The 9932-nt window shown below is 47.3% G+C and overlaps 1 long non-coding RNA gene across 1 annotated transcript; it reads right to left on the bottom strand.

Moving 5' to 3' along the window:
• Nucleotides 1-3471: 3471 nt before the first annotated feature.
• Nucleotides 3472-8705, bottom strand: LOC125540926. Its single transcript, XR_007297408.1, has 3 exons — nucleotides 8691-8705; nucleotides 7950-8024; nucleotides 3472-3562 (listed from the first exon to the last, which is right to left on the bottom strand). It is a non-coding gene; the product is annotated as an uncharacterized LOC125540926 (long non-coding RNA).
• Between the last annotated feature and the right edge of the window lie 1227 nt (nucleotides 8706-9932).

Below are 9932 nucleotides of genomic sequence, written 5' to 3'. Positions count from 1 at the left end.
CGTCCACGCGCGTACGTTCCCAGCGAAGCAACTTGTTGCGGCACGTAGGATGCGGGCCTCATCTATGCTGCCTCCTATTTCTTCAACCTCTGCTTTTCAGCGTGCCCGCGGCTATTCGGCTTCTTCCCTGTCCCCTCTCTGCTGATCCTCGTTGCTCCCCGGCGCGCCCGCGGCTATTCCGCTTCTCCCCCTTCCCCCCTCTTTGCTGATCCCCGCACGTGTTGCTGGTGCGGTCATGGCGGAGACCATGAACGACGACGAGGAAGGCACAGCGGCATACTTTCGTCTATGTCCTCGTTTCCTTCCCTGCAGTCAAGTGCTGCGACCGGCTAGACCTGGAGCTGCAACCACACTCGATTTTTTGCTGGAACCGGTGACCGCGGCAAAGTGTCGGGTCAAGGCGGCAATTTTGACTGGTGGACCGGGGGTGCTGCAACCGCGACCTGTTTTGCTGGAACCGACTGGGAGGCTTGCTGGAACCAGCACCTAAAAATGCTACTACTAGAGTTCGTCCTACTGGACCAGCGACACCTTTGTTACAACCACATCCTATTTTTGCTATCACCGGTGACTTTTTTTTTGCTACATGCATGCACATCGGCGTTGGTTGACGGGGGCGATGCCTTTTGTTTTGCTACAACCATCTAAGAGTTTTGCTGGAACCGGTGTACAAATTTGCTGAAACGAGCTTTTTCTTTTATTTGACGGTGACCATGGTGACCATGGCGACCACGGAGGTTGAGCTGATTTGCTGCAACCGGCAAACAAAAAGCTACCACCGTTGAGCTGATTTGCTACGATAGGGAACGATGGAGTGCTCAGTGTACACCCGTGCAGGGAGCTTCAATGGTGAGGACGACGGGACGATGCACCTGAATGCTGCAACCACATGTTGGCAAGCTGCAACCACTATCGGGCCGAGGTACACATCTGGGTGTGTGTGTGTGTGTGGGGGGGGGGTGGCAAATTAGCGATGGAGATGGACTGTCGGTAGCGACAGGGAGACGGATGGCGGGGGCAGCGGCGCTCGGGGTGAGCCGGCAAGCTGGGCGGCGCCCTCTCCTACAGCCCCACACAAATCCGGTGCACGTCAGGGAATGGGGTAGCGCTCTGTGGATGATTGGGGGTGGGGTGGTAGTGTTGACCAAGAGGAGAAAGCGCCAGATCCGAAAGTTTTGGCGGGTGCGCCGGCGCAGAGTACTGGCCTTTACCCCCATGGTATGGGCCCTTCCACATTTTTCTTATTTCTTGCGGGTTTTCATTCATAGTAGAACTTATTTTTAATCGCTGCAGGTGTTTTCGGAACATCTACACAACCTTAAAGCATGGAAAACACTACCCTTCAACCGGCGGATGCAAGCATAGCCTCCGCTGCTTCCTTAGCCGTCGGATCAATCTTGATCGACCACTCATGCTGGCCACAAGTCAGTCCCGCAACCAGTTTTTCCCTCTGATAAGTGTCTTGTTCCAATAGATTTCTGCAACACAGGACTAGTTTCTGAAAGAAAAAATGATTTGCTGGTGAAGATTTTGTTCCTGCAATAAGGGTCTTGTTTCAAAAGGTTTCTGTAATAGACGTCTTGTTTCAGAAAAAATAAAAATGGTTCGAAGGTGAAGGTTCTTTTTCCGCAACAGGGGTCTTGTTTCAAAAGGTTTTTGCGATAGACATCTTGTTTCAGAAAGATTAAAAAGGGTATGGCGGTGAAGGTTTTTGTTTCCGAGGGTCTTGTTTTAGAAACATAGTCCGAGTTGCAGAAAGCGTTGAAGGAGCGCCCGACATTAGAGAGTGAGTGATTAGACTTTGCAACATGACGCATGTTTCAGAAACATAGCTCCAGTTGCAGAAAATGCTAAAGGAACACCCGACGTGAGAGGTCGTCACCGTCGTGCTGGAGTGAAGCTGGTAGCTGCTCACGAGGCTGAGGCGGAGGAGCAGCAGCAACTCCGGTGAGCAGCGGCGCTCCATGGCAGAGACACTCAGCCCACGGTGGCGCGGTAGCTACGCTCTAGCCTAGGTGTGTGGTGTGCTGTGTCAGCGGACCTTTGGAACAAGGTGCTTGTTGCAAACCCCCTAAACATAACAACATAGATGTTACAAAGGCCCTTGACTGGCTAGGGTGGTAGATCAAATGGCTATTTCGGACGGCATTTGACAGTTACTGAGCCGACCGATCTAAATGATTTATCATCGGGGAGACGCATAGCACTGCCAGGTTGAGAAGTTGTAGTGGGCGATGTGGGTATGTTCTTGTAGCTAGTGGAGGCTGAGAATATAGTTGGCAATAAATCGCCGTTCCTGGTTTTCTTGTGGTTTGACCATTTTCGCGGATTTAATATAAACTGCCATGGGTGGAAACGAGTGTCCGATTTTGATTGGAGGATGTTTTTTCTCCTTGTTTGATTTTGCGGAAATAAAACTAATAGCAGTGTGATCGATTGGTCGAATGGTCTCACGATTTTGTAAAATGTGGAATTGATATATGTTGGTCTTGTCTCGGGTTGGTGTTGTCGTAAAATTTGGAATTGGATTGTATTATATTTTCGGTCAATGTCAGGAACAGATGATTGGATTGGTTGAATGATGTGTGCTGTAAACAAAAGTAAAAAATGGAATCAAAAAACAAACAAAAACTTGAAAAAACAGAAAAGAAAAGGAGGCAGTGTACTACCGCAAATTGGGCCGGCCCATATGCTCGCGCGCAAGCTTCTCGACTCGCTGAACGCGAGATATAGACGCTCCCCACGTGGAATCCCGGCCTCCAACTTCCTCTTCCCCTTCTCACACCTGTGCGCCGTCAGGTTGGCCAACTGACACCACCTTACATGGCCGCCGGTCAGCTCAGGCGAGCTGCAAGCATCGTCGGAGCTTCCCGCCGCCATTGAGGGTTTACCCGAAAATTTGGGTCGGGTAATTGGGGCAATAAAAGGAGCGAAGTTCGGGTTTGTCTGGCTGTGAAGTCAGGTTCACTACCAATGATTTACATGCGGTCGGAGAGTTCCAGCCAGCCAAAGTCTCCCTGTTGTAGATGAATAGCCCGCCAGATTGCAGAAACGGTGAGCATGGGATGATTGAGTTGACGAGGTATCCAAATAAAATCAGGTAGGTTTAAAAAGACAGGTATCAACAACATGATAACCAAACAAAGCTAACGGGTCTAGGTGGACGGTGAATTGCTGATTTCACTGGTCTGCCGACGTTAATCAGAAGAAATCATCCACAAAACAGGCAGGCATCATGATGTAGGAACAACCGAACATCAGCAAAGGCTTAAGGTCCATAGCTCCATAGACAAATTAAATTATTCAAATGTTTTAAAGCATCATCCATGATATGATAACATACGGTGGTAGCGGGTATGCGGACATGGCTGCACAACATCGAGATGCAAAAACATGCACTTTGTTGACATTCCAGGACATCAACCATGACATTCCACCTAGTCGTGATGTGCAAGAGGTGAAAATGACTTCATGTCATGGTAGAGCCAAGGGAGTCTTCACTGGCATTAGAGGCATCAAAGGAGCGACGCCGTTGTCGGCTTACACATTTCACTTGATGGCACTGAGGAATACATAAGCAGAATGCGTAAGTCGTATTAATCTAAAATAAATAAAACTAAAATCATGTTATTTATTTAATGCACAGAGTGGTTTCATCAAGAGAAGATAGTGCAACAGATGGAAACGATTCCACACCCTAGAAAAATGTTGGAAACATTTTTACTTTAATCCTTTTTGTTCTGATCCAATCATCCAACAGCAAATCTAACGCAATACTGCATATGAATTCCGAAACTCAAGCACCCAACAACTTAGTGTCACATCAACTAGTTAAAGTAAACAAGCTCGGCTCAGAAAGGTCAAAAGTTCAATATATCACACAAAGATCGAGCCACTCACCCAAAGAAACCAAGATTCCCATCATCAGCCCCCATATAATATTTTCACAAATAAAATTTTAAAATCATCAGCTAGTATCATGACCACAGCTAGGTTTGCACTCAACTTTACTGCACTGGCTAATTTGCAATTGCTAGGTTGTATTCTCCAAATTCAAGATATATTTTCCCTTTTGGGAGAAAGGCTGACACAAAACTTCGATAAGTTCTGCTTATAAGTTGAATGAAACTTTGGGAGTCTTAAAAGATGTTTATTAGCTCACGCAACGGTTTCACTTGCTTATTTGGCACATTAATGCCTGGTTCTTTTGTCGGCTTCTAAAATAAGCTGACCCCTCACGAATGAGGATTTGTGGCTCTGAGGTGGCTGCCCCCTCCCCCCCTGATATCATCAGCATTGGTTACTATAGGCAGATCTTCACATTAATTGTTATAAATCATCTTTATGCTCACATGGCGGCTGAATTGTTAGATACGCGGTGAGATGGGGCCATTAATAAATGTTAGTTGTACATTTAGTACAGTCTCCTTTTCGAAAAAAAACATTTAGTACAGTCTAGGACAGGACATTTATTTCGTGTCGCTCGATTTCAGTTGAGACCACTCCTCGTATCACTTTATGTCCGCATAGAGATTCTCTTCTTCCCCCCAAAATATCCTGTTCATCTTCTCCTTCGAAGCACAACCAGATGGATCCAGACAAGAGAAGTGAAGTTGCTGTGTAGTCGGGCTAATGAGAGACACTGCTGCGTATCAGAATAGGTATTTGTTTTCGAACTAATCTCTACTGGTATTTGTTTTCGAACTCATCGTGTCAGTTTAGATTTGGACAGACTTGGTAATAATCTCTCCATGATTTGAACGAAGCAGTAATCTTCAAGACTGCGATTTGTTCAGATAAATTGTTCCTATGGACAGATCTATTGTTGTTGGGTCTTTGGAGAGGACTCCTCTGCGTACTGTGCATGAGGAAGAAGATGTGCTGCATGAAGATGGTGATGCGGTATCGTCTAACAACAGCACTAGATTAGATTTAGAAAACCATGATATCAATTCGGACGCTCATGGCACTAGGAGGCCAATCTCATGGATGTAGAAAGAGAGAAAAACGGTTGGGCGCGAAGGTAATAATACTTGTTCCAATTATTAATAAATCATTTGTTGTTGCTGTATTTCTAGTGGCATATTAACAAGATTGTTGTAACTAGTAAAAGCTAGGAATTACATAAAGCTATCATGTTGTTTAATGTGTAAGACCAAACTTTAACACGCAAAGGCATGGAGCAAAGCTGGATGAAAGGCCAGCGAGTGCTGAACGGATCACTGCCTTAGAGAGTGCTTTTCGTGGATTTGCTGAAAGGAAAACTGAAGCTGTTGTGGCTCCTGCAATTGAACTTACATAGTTACATTTCATTCAACTTTGTAAGCTTATAAATTTCTACAATCTGTACTCCTGGGAGTGTGGTTTTGGTATCAGGTATGGTAAGAGCAGGAACAATGCATATAAGCTTCCAAAATTGAATGAAATGTAAGTTCAATTGCAGGAGCAACAATATTAAGGGTGCAAAATCCTTGCTCCTCCCTCTCCTCGCCGCCGCTCCGGCGTGCTGGCGGGCAAAGCCCGGCCAGCTCGGGCGGCGGCGGGGCCATCTAGGTTGGGCGGCGGCGGCGGCTGGCGATGGGGGCGCAGCCTGCAGGTGGCGGCGTGGAGTGACTGGTGCGGGCTGGGGGCGTGCTCTACTCCCGGTGGTGGCGGCTTTGGGTGCGGCCCAGATCTGCCGCAGCGGCGGCTCGAGTGGCCTGGGCCCTTGTGGTGGCGGGGCTCAGGCTCGCCGCAGGTGGTGGCTTGCTCCGATGCACCCCCCCCTCTGCTGCGGCGCTCCCTGGTGGTGGCGGGCCTGCCGGCCCTTGGCAGTTCTGGCGATGGTAGGTGTCGCGGGCTGTGCTCGGCGTGGATGTCGGCTGCCTGGCGTGGTGGTGGCTCATGGCGATGGTCGGGATCGTCCCATGGCGGCGGCTGGACTTCTTCGACGTTGGCCCGTCGATGAGCGACCTGTGTAGGCCTTCGACCCCTCTTCTCGGTGCCCGGGCGCAATCTTCGTCGGAGGGCTGGCCCACTCCCAGCTATGGTCCATCGCTCGTCTCGTGCCCAGTGTTGCAGGACCGATCTCTTCTCGTGCCCGGCAGCAGGACCGAGCTCGTCTCGCGCCTGGCGGCAGGACCGAGCTCGTCTCGCACACGGTGCCGCAGGACGAGTCGGTGGAGGCCAGACGCTGGGGGGCGCTCAGTCTTTTTGGTTGGGGTAGCGACGGGTCTCGGGTGAGGTGGTGTTTAGGCCTTGGATGCCGGGGCGGCGGCCCTGGTGGTGGTTGCGCGGTGCTCATGGGCAGAGCCCGTGGCTCGGTGCTACCGGTGACTATGGCCGTGGAGGCAGTGTAGTTGTCGGGGTGTGGCGTTCGGTGGCAGTGAGGGTTGGACGGGCTGAAAACCCGCTCTTTCTTCGGACGGACCGGCGGCGACGAAGCTCGTTCCCTTCCTAAAGGCGTCGTCGCGGCTCTCATTGCCCGTCGTGTTGCTCCAGGGGAAACTCTGACCCTCGGGTCGGGCAGTGGCGGCGTTCTGGTGTCGTTTCCTTCCTGAAGGCGCCGCCTTGGAGCTTACGGTTCGTCGTGTGTGGCTTCATCTCTTCGCGGTAGCATGTTCACAGCGGCATGGTTTTTGAGTCGCTGTATAGTCGCCGACTAATCGCCAAGTCATTTTCCAAAAAACAGGGCAACTCGCGACTATACAGCGACTTTCGTCGACTATACGCCGAGCCGCAGGGCTCGTGGCGACTCGCCAAGTCGCGACTTAAAAACCTTGCATGGCGGAGGACCCCGGTGGCTATTGTAGTGCTAGGGAAGGTGTTGTTGGGTTCAGCATCTATGTATCCTGCCTTGGGTGTGTAAGTGTGTTGTGGTGGCGTGCGTTTGTACCGAGTTGCTGTGGATCGTGGCTTTATATATAAAGCGGGGCGGAAGGCTTTTTCAGTAAATCAATGCAGGAATTCCTATGCAACTGCGTTGTGAGTACATTTTGTCTCACATTTCTCCTCGTTTCAATATATATTTTTTCTAATGACGGAGTTGTATATATTGTTTCAATATTTTGAGACAATTTCCTTTTTCATTTTATCAGGGTAAGCCAATTAAACAAAACACATCATCTATTCATACAGAGTGCCCTTCAATGATTTAGACTACTAAGAATGGATGATAACGGTTGGTTTGTATGTTAAGAGGAAGGAGATGGAGTGACTTGAAATGAGGAGGAGCAGCACGGTGTAGTTAAATACATGGGTGTGGGGCTTGCAGGTGGCAGATGGTGCAGAGAGTGGTGTCCCTGGAATTCGGGCACGTTGTGTTCAACATTCATTTATGGGAGTGGACTGGAAAGGAAAACAACACAACTCAATTTTGGAGAGCACTTATGATTTGAGACGAGAAAACTTGGGAGCATAATTCAGTGGGAAAAGCAAGTTGGATGCAAGTTGTAGTTAAAACAAAAGTTGGTTGCAAGATTGCAGAGAACAAAACATAATGGAGAACAAAATGTAGGTAAGATGTGAAATAAGCTGAAGATTACCAGGTGGCGATGATAACATTTAGCAGGATTAATGTATGTCCAAAATCCTAGGCACATGACAGTTAGCAGACAGGATGACAGGAGTATTAATTTGAGCACATGGGAGCATGGATAACTGTCCAGAGAAGTTGGGCGCACAAATTTGAATGAAATTTCACTTTTTCTAACAAGAACATAACATGTGAGCTGGCAGATAAGATAACAATCCAGTGAAAAACATAGGAACATCAAATATCACAATCAACAAGCACATATATATTTAATGCACAGATCAGTACTTCGGTGCTACCTTGAACGCTAACCTCACATCAGATTAACAGTTAACTATGTATTAAGCCGAGAAGATCTGGGTGAGAGCTCAAGATGGGGAACGGAAGAGGAGAGTGAACATGAAAGAGAAGGGGGGGGGGGGGGGGGGGGGCTGACCAGAGCTAGGTGAGTTAATCGCGAACAGAAGCTTCTCTGCACAGAACAGCTTCTATCCCAGTGGTGGGACCGACGCTGCAAAAAGGACATGCATATATGTGGTGATATATTTGCTACAATTAAGTGATACGGAGAACTATACACAGCACGTCGTACTATACATTTCGAATCTAAATGCAGGTGCATGGTGAAGATGTAGGGGGGTGCAGCACCTAGGATCCCCTATGCAATTCCCGACACCTCACAAGCTTATTTTATAAGCCGCCCCCAATACTCACTGAAGCCGCTGAACAAATTAATCCTTACGTCGCAACGAATATGGGGAATGGTTTCTAAATAATCTAGGAAGGGGGCAGCTTATGCCATAAGCCGCCAAAAGAACTAAGCCTCAGTACAGGATGCAGTGTGCAAATAATATCCCTGTTGATAATGTTGCGAGTTGTTAACAGGGGAGGAACTTGAATATGGTCTGTGAAGTACAAATAATGATTAATTAATTATCCAATTCAGTTCCGTTAAATATAAAACCTCACAAACAGATGCAAGAACATAAAGTTCAACCGACATTTTCTTCCTAACATCAGGTGTCATATACAGCAAGAAAGGAAACACGGTGACCCAAATCTATCACACATTATTTGGAATCATGATATCAAATGTTAATGTTCAATCATTTCTAACATTTTAGAGTTAAATATGTGAGTCAAGAAGAACTAGGATACAAGAACAGCACCATATTACCTAATCGAGTTGAAGTTGAAGACGGCATGGGCTGCCCAGTTTGTGTCAAACTGGATGGCTGCTGCACGCTATAACCATTGTTAAGGAAATCGTTAACTGGTAGCTGCTCGGTCAGCTGGTGAGTAGGGGATTAATAGGCTAATCGGCAAGTTAATCGGATATTTAATTAATTAATCGAACGATTTATCTGGTAATCAGCTACTCGGGACCCTATGAATAGGGATTAATCGACAAGTTAACTGGTTAATCGGATGAATTCTTGAACAGGGGCTATAACCATATTCACTCCAACCCCCATTGCAGCCACTCTCATTCCACATGTTTAGCTGGGGTTGCTGTAGAAGGGTTAACATATATCTTATTGAGGAGATGGCAAAATGGACACATCTCTAATAGTAGCAAGATGATTAGAGGATGACTACCACACTGTTTGGAACAGTATCCCTCGATGAAAGATGATCATGCAGCACATCATTCTGAGCAGACTCAGCTGCAGCTTCCTCATTACACGGCCTAAAGCAAATTAAGAGGCAAAATGTCAAGTGCCATGTGATAAAATAAGTGAAGAACTGGTTTAACAAATCTTTTTTACTTGAGTGTATGAAGGTCAACAGAAGCAGAGCAAAAGATAAACATGCCTTGAACTTGGAGCGGTATTCAGATATTTTGAGAATGCACAGGAAATGACATCAAAAGAAGTGGATCTCCCGCCACAAGATGGTTCGATGACTTCCTGCTTCCTTCCAATTTTAAAACGAACAACCGGAATGGGACCAAAAGAAATGGATCTCCCACAGCCATATGCTTTGATGGATTCCAGCTTCATTTTTCAAATATCAACACCAACAAGTAATGCATCATTATCCCGAGACTCCGCCTTAGACACGAGATAGACAACATCACCGCCGTAAAAACCAAAGGTCCGGAAGCTTGTACACTTCAGTTTTCCCAATGTCCATTTCTTGTCTGTATCATTCCATAGATGAGATTGCAGCACAGAGGGTTCAGGTGGGGAGGCTGATATTTCGTCAACATGAAGAATGTGACTACTTTCCCAATAGTCCCAATCAATGCTCCTAAACATTGTCCGGATCTTCCAGCCAGCAGGTACAGGCTGCACAGGTTTGTCATCTGTAACGTCGTCCATATCATCAAGACTGAGGAGCTCTGCATCATCGATGGTATCTGCAACATCAAAAATCATGGCCGTCTTCAAATTGTTCTTTCTGACAACGGGGAACC

Source organism: Triticum urartu, chromosome 2 (genome assembly GCF_003073215.2).
Source record: "Triticum urartu cultivar G1812 chromosome 2, Tu2.1, whole genome shotgun sequence".
NCBI classification, from domain to species: Eukaryota; Viridiplantae; Streptophyta; class Magnoliopsida; order Poales; family Poaceae; genus Triticum; species Triticum urartu.
The sequence above is the reverse complement of the archived record's forward strand: the minus strand, read 5'-3'. Positions and strand labels throughout refer to the sequence as shown.